This window comes from Crassostrea angulata, chromosome 1 (genome assembly GCF_025612915.1).
Source record: "Crassostrea angulata isolate pt1a10 chromosome 1, ASM2561291v2, whole genome shotgun sequence".
Taxonomy (NCBI): Eukaryota; Metazoa; Mollusca; class Bivalvia; order Ostreida; family Ostreidae; genus Magallana; species Magallana angulata.
This window is the reverse complement of record NC_069111.1, coordinates 6,053,906-6,067,246: the sequence shown is the minus strand read 5'-3', so window position 1 is coordinate 6,067,246 and position 13,341 is coordinate 6,053,906. Positions and strand designations below refer to the sequence as shown.

The following is a 13,341-nucleotide window of genomic DNA, read 5'->3' as shown; positions in this document are numbered from 1 at the left end:
TGCTGCCAAAACGTTCTTGTCACTGAACATTTTAAACCCTTTTTTTACATTTTATTAGGAATGCACATTTGTTCTAAGGTCGTTGAAGGTTAATAATTCATAAATAAATAATGCTACATGGTGTATAAAATTTTGCACTGAGAATGAAACTTTCATCGAAATTAGAAAAAAAACTTCTGTAACCGATGATTAAATCCCAGAATCGGTTTGAATTATTCTTATATTATATCAAAGAAATTTACAGTGGTTCTTTGTATAGATTTTTAAAAACCATAATGGATCGTTGTGCATTGAATGAATTTGTTTGATTATCAACTTGTAGTGTTTGGTGTCTTTAATAAAGATTTAACCACTCGTTGTCATGAAATGTCCCCAAAAAATAATATTCATTTAGCATTAAATTTCCCTTTAAAAATATTTAACAACGTCCTGATTTGGGTAGGTTTTCTATTCATAATTCTTTTAAAGTTTGTTGGCTAATAACCCTCTTGATATAAGTCTATTTTATGTTAGGATTCCTGGATAACAATACATTCATCGCAGGGCCAACAAGTAAAAGACTCATTCACAGGAAATCACTATAGTAATAGGTCAAGTTACATGTTGATCTTTACCAATTACTTGTACGCAAGCAATCCCTTTTATTATGTTCCATGTCTATGTTATGCAGATGAAAATAACTTTTAGAATGGCGTTGTATATTTTAAGAATAATTGTTGGAAGTAATCCGTTGAAAGGTTAATTTAGGATATACTGTCAAATCCAGTGAAACCACGTACAACTACTCAATGTTAGATTGTGATAAAAAGATAACAAGGTTAATTGAGGTCAGGGTTAAGCCAAAGACATGTAGGTTACAACCAAGAAGGAAGTTGTACTGATTGTAATCTTACTCTTTTTGTTTTGGTTCCGGTAAAGCCCTTTATGAATTCATTTTCATAAATATTCTATGATACAAAAATTAGTATATTTTTATTCAAAATATCTTTTCCTTTAAACTTTCTAATTTTAAATGTATTTGATGAGAGAGAGAGAGAGAGAGAGAGAGAGAGAGAGAGAGAGAGAGGCGGTCATAAGTTGAATCAGTTCATTTTTGCATTTTATGTCGTCCTTTGATATTATCATCCTGAAATATTATTTCTTTTTTAAAAATATCACCTCAAGTGTGTTGAAGGCTAAAAAAATTGTTGACTGTTTCGTTTGTTGTTTTTAATTTGATCCTTCAACAAGGATAGGCTCATTGAAAAAGTAATTGAGTTAATTTTTTAAATGAATTAGATTTTTTTAGCCCTGCATACTATATATGAGAAAAAAATTAGTGTTTGAACATAACATACCGGGAACGAAAACAAATAAATTGACTCTGCTGACATAAAACATTTATTAAAGTTGGATTTATTGTGACTAGAGTCTCTTTTGATGATAATTCTAGGAGGTTATATAAAGATGATACATTAATCAAATAATAACAACACCTATATTTAATACCAGCAGATTTTTATTAATATGTAAACCATTTATCAAAACGTATATATATTTTAAATTCTTGTATACATTTTAATTAACAGAATATTGTGCCATTTCAAAAAGTCTGTACCATCGGTAAAAATTATACATCTACCAATGAGAGTGATATAAACTATGATTTTGTAAAATCCTTCTAAAATAGTACAATGTATTGACACTGTAGAATGAATGAAATCAAAATGATATACATAATTGACAACACTACAAACTTTCGTTCCCTGAAAACATTTGTCGGGATATATATGTATCCACAAAAATTTACAGTTTGTCCGGGAGAAGAGAGGTATGTATAAGCAATTTGATTCAGTCCACAGAGCCTCTAAGAGCAAGTTCATTACCTTTGAGAATATATAAGTTTCATTGCCGTTATAGGAAAAGATTTCTCTATACAACTGCGGACGTACTTATATACATACATATAAAACCTTATGCTGCGTCTCTATTAAAAAAACTTCTTTGGAAGAAACCCTTGCACACCAAACAATAGATTTGACAAGGATAGTAAAACAACATACGGTTATGTAGTCGCCTTGTTCCTGAATGCCAAAATATCTTGGATGTGAATTTTTGATAATGTAAAAATCTACAATATTGAAAGCCTAAACTTATATAAAACAGTTTTCTCTACATTCCTCATATTTTATTCAAAACGATAATAAAAATTTAAAATCCAAACTTACTGTTACTAGTTTGAAATGGACAAAGGTTAAAAATATTCAACGCCAAAAGCACTTTAAGAATATCCAATCCGAATGGAAATGTACATGTAGAATTCTTAAAGTCTCCGAATACATTCTTTTTCTTTATAGTAGTTCTTGATATATAAATTGATACAGTGATACTCAACTGCTTTTGGCTTTCTTTTGAGCATTTTACATTGCTTTGTACAGTTCCAACTGTTTGTTCAAGTTTAAATAAACTAATTTTGATTGTTCCTAGCATTTATACCTCAGTCTTAATTACCGACAGTACATGCATTAGTACTTAGTCCAAATGCACATGCATGTTAATTGTCACACACACAGTTATTGCGAAGCATTGTCACGTTATGTAGGATGTTCGACATATTTCGTGTTCGACATCTGTTTGACTAATATGCTTAATAGTGACGAATATAAACACATGATGCAAAAAATTATACAGTTAAATTAAAGTCATTCTGACAGACTTAACTGAATGAACTAACTAATCAAAGTACTGAAGTACTGACGGGAGTTGATTTTATCGATTATCATTAATTTTTACATCAGCGATAAGTGATTTTGCATGGCAAGTAGTATCAGTATTCGAAATATTTCCGAGAAATTGTATGGATCCAGGCAAGATTGAATTCTAGTTTTGTTCAACCAAACGCTCGACTGTCTCCGTTTATCTCCGACAGGCAAGAGAGACTTTCTGTTTTGTCGGATATTAACGGAGACATCCGAGCGTCTGGTTGAACGAGACTAGTACATTGAAGTCTAGCGTATGAATACATACGACTTCAAAAATATCTAAACCGTTTGTACCATTTAAAATCTTACTATATTCATGGTATTAATAAAAAGGTTTCTTGAAAAACAATGCTTTAGAATACATTGCATCTGAAGTTATCGATTATTTTCAGGAACTCAGTGTTGTCAGCGGTATTTATTTGTGCTTAGGTCCAAACACTGTTTCGTTTTTGGTTTGCCCGAGTAAGTGCATAAGAGAGTTGATTGAAATCAACTCCAAAAAAATAAATGTCCCCCTACATTTGTTATTATGGGATCCGTGTTGAATTGTTGTAACTTGCACGGAATTTCGGCACTGAAGTCTCTTAGAAAGATAACATTACAACTGTCCTTCTCAAAGAGGTATGGAGAAAAGCCGAATTTAATTATTGATTGAAATCCCCTCGGAAAAATCGTTGTCAACGTCTTAAATTGATTAAGTGTTCTTTTTACATTTCAGATAAGCTGAAAAATTTTGTGTTTCGTGTCAAGCTCTTTCGTCAATTTCACAAACATTATAGCAAGGTCATGAAGTACGATATTCGGTCACTGAAATTCCTGGCATAGTAATAACCGATAAACGAACATTTTTATTTTGAAACCAATAGGTTATGCACAGCAACAATTCTTTATGAAAGTAAATTGCATCTATCTAACAAAGGTAAACAGCAGATTATGTTTGTACATTTATTAAAGGTTGGAGTTAATGTATATAAAAAAAATTAGCATTCCTTTTTGGAGTTAGCTGGTTGTTCATTTATTTTATTCTTAACGTAGTCACAAGAAAGGATCAGACTAAATTTAGGTCATGACAAATCGAACGCCTACATGATGGAAACTTAAATGAAACTTATTAGTTTAGGTTTCGGATCACTTTTCCGATGTACGAAAGGGTGTTTATTATCACAATTCACCATTCCGAGAAACGGCTTTCAAAGAGAGAGAGAGAGAGAGAGAGAGAGAGAGAGAGAGAGAGAGAGAGAGAGAGAGAGAGAGGGGGGGAGTTTATAGAGGCGTATACTTACGTGGTATTTATTTCTACTATCTTACCTGTAAAGAAGGCTTAAGTACAGTAAAACTATAAATGATAGTTTACATTTCATCTACCCTACTGAAACACGTTTCAAGATATTATTCAGTTTTGTATATTTAAAACTTCATTTCAAAAACTGATACTTTGAACTGTACATTTAAAACAAATGTTTATCCAAGTATTCAGAAAGCAGGAACATTAACAAGACAGACTTAACAAACACTACAAATGATTGCTTAAACAGTCAATTATTTATCAATTTAAAACGAATCCTTATTCAAATGTGGAGGTACATGACAAGGTCAACAAAAGTAATTGAAAATCTCAGAAGTAGACAATACCGGTACCCGTGAATATAGTTGCAAACAGTGTGATCTAAAACAAAAGTAATGGACTCTTTCGTTCCATATGCCGAACAAGAGTCCATTATGCATTGATGAAGAGAATGAAAAGATTTTTACAAGTAAAATATCTAAAAACTTATGTACAATTACTGGAAAATAATTTGACGTACTACAACAATGTCAGTTAGGGTCACATATATTTCGATCACATCAAACGTGAAAACATCGTTTGTTTTTTTTTTTCTTTTGGATTACGTATGTTCAGAGGAAGTATAATTGTAAAGCCGACTCTGAGAGCAAGGTTAATTGGTTCTTGGAAAATCTTTTATATTCTCTTATTAAGATAGGGTAAAGGAAACTTATAACTGCACAGGTATAAGGTTTTCTGTACAACATTGCAATAAAGCTGTTAAACTGTATGACGATGTATCTAATTTCATTGGCTTAGGTGTACATGCACTTATAGAATTCAGTTCATCTAGAATAACCGTGTTTCAGCCAATCACAAAATAGATAATAAAGACTGTTGTTAATATATCGTCTCGGGAATACTTAGGTAATTAAAAAAGTGAACTTTTTGTCCATGACAAAGTAAATGTTACATTCACACAAATAATGTTATATCATAACATGAACGAAAAATTCAAGTCACAAAGCAACATTTGCATAGAGTAGAGAAGGAAGCTACTTGTGTGTCAAATAAAAGGGACTTATAATGCCAATTCATAATAACCAACCTATGGAAAATGAACATACATTTATCCTTTTGGACTCTATGCACACTACGCATGCAACGCTTCTATTTAAAATTCAAACTTCCTGGAAAATTGTCGGAAGATCAAATATACTTTTCAAAAACATTTCATTGATATTTTTCAAGCTTTTCGGTCCAATTGTAAATCACATTTCATGGACGCTGTAAAACAAAAAAATTAAACAGTATTTGTATATAAATAGACAATTTATTAGTTCTCTTGATGAGCGAAACAATATTTCTATGAATAAAAGTAATGCGAAAGTGTTAACAAAACAGCACATCCTGACAAGAATTCTTTAATACATGTATTCAAAAGGGTTATGGGTAATTTCGCCCATTTAACTTTACCTGATAATTTGATCGGTAAATTTATTGTATGACCTATGCATTCGTCAACAATAATCACAAAGAAATGTTTTGAAACTATTTCGACAATTAACAAAAACAATCACCAAATGTTTACTCAATGAGGTGAGCATTAGTATTAAAATACTTATAATAACTTACTTTTGTTACTTTTGTATGACCCTCCAAAAATAAGTTTTATTTACCTCAAATATAGAAAATATTAAAGTGTTGGAAAACAGGTCGGATATGAAAATGTACTCCTTTTAATGGTGACTTAGGGTACATGCTTAAGAGAAATAGATACTGATCTATTTAAAATCTTATGACAATAGAATTCTACTGAAAGGAAATGGACTCATAAAAATAATATTTGCCAAAATTAATGGTATAACTTGTACGTCCAAATCCGCCAAATTTTTATTTCGACAAAATACCGGCTATACGGTAATAACCAACATTTTTAAAAGAAGAAAAAATCTTAATAAAACAATGTTACAGGTTATTTATGTATCAGTTTTATAAATCAATTTATTTTATGCAAATTAATCGGGGGAGGAAACATGTAGTGAAAAAGTCGAATTGAAAAATCAGTTTTACGTAAGAGCCATATGACACTTCACGATAACTATTTGAAAATAATTTTAAGTACACAATGATTTTTCAAACTGAGAAATGGGAGTTTTCATAAAAGCAAATTTTGACTATGAAACCCACTGAACTAGGCTGCTAACTTGAAAAAACACTTTTTCAGTACAACTTCCGACTGTACTATTTGCTGAACTAATTTAGTTTTAATGTTCCTCGTATGGTTATGTCAACTTACACTGTGGTTATTTATAGAAAATGTATCATTTCTTGGTACAAACACACGGCTTATATAGCACAAGTACAGACTTTCTGAAACATGCTCAATACTGCTACTGTAACAACAGGGTAAACAAAATTATTCAGTTTAAATACTTTTGATAAATCTTTTACTTTTTTCAAAATTTTAATGAACGAGTTTTACGGTTTAAAATGTTTGAAGGAAAATCAAAAACAATATTGGGTTTTAAAGGGTATATCTTAGATAATACATTGATTTGTCCGTTGTCACCGAATAATACACCTTATTGTATCGCTTTATTGGTATTAAAATGTATAGAAAGTTATGATCAATTCAATTCTTTAACATTGATTTTTGTTACTAGAATCAATTTAGTTTGATTGTTTACTCGTGTTTTAAAGAGGTTTCCTTTGAATATATTGTCACCACTGTCCGTTTAAAATAAATTTTATAAATAAAACTAATTTATTCTTGATTAAAGGAATAAAAACTAAAAAAGGAGAACTGTTATTAATCAAGTGATACGTAGTATGTTTCAGATTCAGAATTTTTTGCTGAGCTATAAACATTTCATGTGAGGCTTTTACGGCAAACAACTTTCAAACCCGATTGAAAACTGCAAGTAGGAGATTCAATCATAAATATACATAAAACCACAGTAAGTTTTACTTTATTAAGCAGTGTAATCTATATCTACCACAAATCAATGGGTTATGTGAAGCGTTATGTATCTATAAAGCAACATACAAACTCATTCATAATTTTCTCATTTAACACTTTTAAAGCTAAGTAAGGGTATTCTTCAAAATTTATCTTAAATTAGTAAGTGGCCGCAGATTTGCGTATCATTACATAAAATATTCAATAGCAAGAATGGATATGGCCCCCGAAGAATCAAGAGAAAATAAGGTCACAAACAGAGAGAAATTCGGCTCTACCTTATTTTGTATAAGCTATTCAAATAAGATTTCATGTTTATAAGTTATTGCCAACGAAAAACAGTAGGTTTTCATAAGAAATAAATATATGAACAAACTTTTACTCTAATGAACAATTCCATTTCTCCATAGCATATCAATGCAATGAAATGAGTAAAGGTCGTTGTCAAGTTATGTTTATTTTCCATCGTAATGATTTTCCGAAATCGCGAAATGATTATTTGTCAAAATTTTGTCCAGCAATATATGAATAAAAATCTGTTTTCATTTCAAAACACATTAAAATTATCTTGTGTACATTCATTTCAAAGCGGCGGAATGGCCAATAAATTAACCATCAGATCGGCCTATAATTTTAACACATGATATTGTGCAGCTATGAAGTATAATAAAGTAAATAATAAAAATAGATATTGTAATAGTATGAGATTTATTAATTATTATATTAATAAATCTAATAACAGTATTGATATTGATTAGTTAAAATATAATTATTATATTTTGGCAATACATGTAGTTCTATATTAAATCATCCAGGTAGAACACTTAGGTTTACCTGGCTTAACTTAATTAAGGCCCTCGGGATATATGGTCCTTATATGGTCAATCAAAAGGTGTGTTTTTACAGAGGGAATTACATTGGTTTTTTTAATTTTTGTAGTTGGTTTTCTTTTGTCCCTCCAGAAGTTCTTTGTGTTTTAAGACATTCTTCATATTAAAGCCAAGGAGACAAGACTTGTTTAAGACTTAGCAAGTCCTTTGATACATATAGACTTTACTTAATCTGATATAGTACGTCTGTCTTTGCTGTGTTAGCTGATTACAAAGTGCACAATCATAGGGCGTGGGATTGTCCATTTCGATATGAATAAACCAGCACTGTTTCAATATTTTTACCTATTAGATTTGGATATCCCTTATATTTTGATACAGAGCCCTATTAAAGGATAAATACAGTCTAAAAATGGCCACGACGATCGAGACCTCATTCATTAAGCAGATATTCCTTGTGTTAACAAAAATGATAAAGGTTCGTTCCATAACTAACAGGAACAAAACACGTTCCAAGAAAAACACTTTATTTCATATAACAGTCGTTCTTAGAACAATTGGTATTGAAAATATCGTAAGAGCCGTGTGTACCCAATAACCTTGTTATAATTTTATCACTATATAATTCCTACAACTATTCAGTCAAAGTACGCCTTCATTTGATTCTGGGTCCCACTTTCATGACGAAATATCAACCCTACTTTCAAGATAACATTAAATAAATACTCCTTACACTGCTTCGAATCGATGTTTATATATTTCACTTATTAATTATTTTTCATGTTAGTAAGTCTGTGACTTATCAAGTTAACCATTGCTAAAGATGCTAAGAAAAACGCAAACCTTCCTGCTTGTTTGACTCTTTAACTTTGTATCTGAAATTAAAGTCAAGTTCATATGTTTTACATTCAGAAGTCAATTAAGCCGCAAATCAAACGAAAAAAAAATGTGCTAAGCTATTGAATTCGTTTCTAAATATTGTCGAATGGATCAAAGCGTAAAAAATCACAGATGTAATGGACAATACATAAGATATATTTTTAAAAATATCATTCAACGAAAACATGTAAGACAGCAGTGACTCAAAAAATTCATGAAAAATTACAGTAAGTAATGTGAGATAAATTTCAAAAAAGCTTATGTCGCTGCTAAATTTTTGCCTAATTTTGTGATCCGTGTATTCTTGTTCTACATTATATATATTTATGACGAATGTGAATTATAAAGGTATTTCTTGTAATAAGGGGACTGACTGCTGCCAAAACGTTCTTGTCACTGAAAATTTTAAACCCTTTTTTACATTTTATTAGGAATGCACATTTGTTCTAAGGTCGTTGAAGGTTAATAATTCATAAATAAATAATGCTACATGGTGTATAAAATTTTGCACTGAGAATGAAACTTTCATCGAAATTAGAAAAAAAACTTCTGTAACCGATGATTAAATCCCAGAATCGGTTTGAATTATTCTTATATTATATCAAAGAAATTTACAGTGGTTCTTTGTATAGATTTTTAAAAACCATAATGGATCGTAGTGCATTGAATAAATTTGTTTGATTATCAACTTGTAGTGTTTGGTGTCTTTAATAAAGATTTAACCACTTGTTGTCATGAAATGTCCCCAAAAAATAATATTCATTTAGCATTAAATTTCCCTTTAAAAATATTTAACAACGTCCTGATTTGGGTAAGTTTTCTATTCATAATTCTTTTAAAGTTTGTTGGCTAATAACCCTCTTGATATAAGTCTATTTTATGTTAGGGTTCCCAGATAACAATACATTCATCGCAGGGCCAACAAGTAAAAGACTCATTCACAGAAAATTACTAGTAATATGTCATGTTACGTGTTGATCTTTACCAATTAGTTGTACGCGAGCATTCCCTTTTATTATGTTCCGTGTCCATGTTATGCAGATGAAAATAATATCTAGAATCGCGTTGTATATTTTAAGAATAATTGTTGGAAGTTATCCGTTGAAAGGTTAATTTAGGATATACTGTCAAATCCTGCGAAATCACGTACAACTACTCAATGTTAGATTGTGATAAAAACAGACCAAGGTTAATTGAGGTCAGGTCAAACAAAAGACATGTAGGTCACAAACAACAAGGAAGTTGAAGTGATTGTAATCTTACTCTTTTTGTTTTGGTTCCGGTAAAGCCCTTTATGAATTCATTTTCACAAATATTCCGAGATACAAGAAATTAGTATATTTTTATTCAAAATATATTTTCCTTTAAACTATTTAATTTTAAATGCATTTGATGAGAGAGAGAGAGAGAGAGAGAGGTGGTCATAAATTGAATCAGTTCATTTTTGCATTTTATGTCGATTAATTTTATGATCCTGAAATATTATATCTTTAAAAATAAATATCACATCAAGTGTGTTGAACGCTTAACAATTTCTTTGACTGTTTTTAGCCCTGCATACTATATATGAAAAAAATTCGTGTTTGAACATAACATACCGGGAACGAAAACAAATGAATTGACTCTGCTGACATAAAACATTTCTTAAAGTTGTATTTATTGTGACTAAAGTCTCTTTTGATGATAATTCTAGGAGGTTATATAAGGATGATACATTAATCAAATGATATCAACACGTATATTTAATACCAGCAGATTTTTATTAATGTGTAAACCATTTATCAAAACATATACATATATCAAATTCTAGTATACATGTTAATTAACAGAATATTGTGTCATTTCAGAAAGTCTGTACCATGGGTAAAAATTATACATCTACCAATGACTACAAACTTTCGTTCCCTGAAAACGTTTGTTGGGATATATATGTATCCACAAAAATCTGAATCGACAAAAAATTTACAGTTTTTCCGGGAGAAGAGAGGTATGTATAAGCAATTTGATTCAGTCCACAAAGCCTCTAAGAGCAAGTTCATTGCCTATGAGAATATGTGAGTCTTATTGCCGTTATAGGAAAAGCTTTCTCTATTCAAGTGCGAATGTACTTTATCTACATTCTTTGTGACAAACCCGGAAACGGAAACAGGGGAGGGGTCAGAATTCTGTATTTGTAGAGGGTGGTGATGCATCCAAAAGTACAGCGAATCAAGGAGAAGATATCAATAACGCTATTTTAAATACATTTAAAAAATGGATGCGATTCCTAAGTTATCCTGCATAACGTCTTGTAAAACTTTTTACATCAGTAAAACCTCTAGCATCTTCCGAAAGGTAACAAAACCATCATTTAAAAAGAAGAAAAATAACTAGCTCTCTGTGATAAAAGGATCTCTAATGGTCATTGATATACTTACATATAAACCTTTATACTGCGTCTCTATTAAAACCTTATTTGGGGGAAAACCCTTAAACACTAAACAGTAAATTTGACACGGAGAGTAAAACAGCATACGGTTATGTAGTCGCGTTGCTTCCTGAATGCAAAAATATCTTGGATGAGAATTCTTGATAATGTAAAAATCTACAATATTGACTTATATAAAACAGTTTTCTCTACATTCCACATTTTTCATTCAAAACGGTAGTAAAAATTCTAAATTCAAACTTACTGTTACTAGTTTGAAATGGACACAGATTCAGAATATTCAATGCGAAAAGCACTTTAAGAATATCCAGTCCGAATGGAAATTTACATGTAGAATTCTTAAAGTCTTCGAATACATTTTTTTTCTATATAGTAATTGATACAGTGATACTCAACTACTTTTGGCTTTCTTTTGAGCATTTTACATTGCTTTGTACAATTCCAACTATTTGTTCAAGTTTAAATAAACTAATTTTGATTGTTCTTTGCATGAATACATTAGTCCTAATTACTGACAGTACATGCATTAGTACTTAGTCCAAATGCACATGCATGTTAATTGTCACACACACAGTTATTGCGAGGCATTGTCACTTTATGTAGGATGTTCGACATGTTCTGCGTTTGACATCTGTTTGACTAATACGCTTAATAGTGACGAATATAAACACATGATTCGAAAAATCATACATGTAAATTAAAGTCATTCTGACAGACTTAACTGACTGAACTAATTAAAAAATAAATGTACTCCTACATTTGTTATTATGGAATCCGTGTTGAATTGTTGTAACTGGCACGAAATCTCGTCACTGAAGTCTCTGAGAAAGATAACATTACAACTGTCCTTCTCAAAGAGGTATAGAGAATAGTCGAACTTAATTATAGATTGAAATCCCTTCGGAAAAATCGTTGTCAACGTCTTAAATTGATTAAGTGTTCTTTTTTCATTTCAGATAAGCTGGGAATTTTTGTGTTTCGTGTCAAGCTCTTTTGTCAATTTCACAAATATTATAGCAAGGTCAACAAGTACGAAATTCAGTCATTGAAATTCCTGACATAGTATTAACTGATAAACGAACACATTTAATTTTAAACCAATAGGTTATGCACAGCAATAATTCTTTAGTAAAGTAAATCGCATATCTAACAAAGATAAACACCAGATTATGTTTTTACATTTTCAAAACAGAAATTATTAAAGGTTGGAGTTTATGTTTATCGAAAATTAGCATTCCTTTTTGGAGTTAGCTGCTTGTTCATTTATTTTATTCTTAACGTAGTCACAAGAAAGGATCAGACTAAATTAAGGTCATGACAAATCGAACGCCTACACGATAGAAACTTAAATTAAACTTATTAGTTTAAGTTTCGGATCACTTTTCCGATGTACGAAAGAGTGTTTATTATCACAGAACACCATTTCCGAGAAACGGCTTTCAAATTTGGTGAATGTTATACATTTGAATGACGAGAGAGAGAGAGAGAGAGAGAGAGAGAGAGAGAGAGAGAGAGAGAGAGAGAGAGAGAGAGACTGTAAAGAAAGCTTAAGTACAGTAAAACTATAATGATAGTTTACATTTTATCTACGTTACTGAAACACATTTCAAGATTATTATTCAGTTTTGTATATTTAAAACTTTATTTCAAAAACTGATACTTTGAACTGTACATTTAAAACAAATGTTTATCCAAGTATTAAAAAAGCAGGAATATTAACAAGACAAACTAAAAATGATTGCTTAAACAGTCAATTATTGATAAATTTAAAACGAATCCTTATTCAAATGTGGAGGTACATGACAAGGTAATAACATGGTCAACAAAATTAATTGAAAATCTCAGAAGTAGACAATACCCGTGAATTTAGTTGCAAACAGTGTGATCCAAAACAAAAGTAATGTACCCTTTCGTTCCATATGCCGATCAACAGTGCATTATGCATTGATGATGAAAATGAAAAGATTTTTAGAAGTAAAATATCTAAAAATTTAAGTACAATTACTTGAAAATAAATTGTCGTATTACATCAATGTCAGCTAGGGTCACAGATATTTCGATCACATCAAACTTGAAAACATCGTTTGTTTAAGTTTTACTTTTTTATCTTTTGGATTACGTATGTTCAGAGGAAGTATAATTATAAAGCCGACTCTGAGAGCAAGGTTAATTGGTTCTTGGAAAATCTTTTATATTCTCTTATTAAGATAGGGTAAAGGAAACTTATAACTGCACTA

The 13,341-nt window shown here is 30.6% G+C and overlaps 1 long non-coding RNA gene across 1 annotated transcript in view; it reads right to left on the bottom strand.

Moving 5' to 3' along the window:
* The window catches only part of LOC128187133 (uncharacterized), a 49,840-nt gene that overhangs the window by 32,476 nt on the left and 4,023 nt on the right, over positions 1 to 13,341 (bottom strand). Inside the window, exon 2 of the long non-coding RNA XR_008244037.1 lies at positions 8,641 to 8,672. This is a non-coding gene — a long non-coding RNA (uncharacterized LOC128187133). The remainder of the gene's footprint in view (positions 1 to 8,640; positions 8,673 to 13,341) is intronic.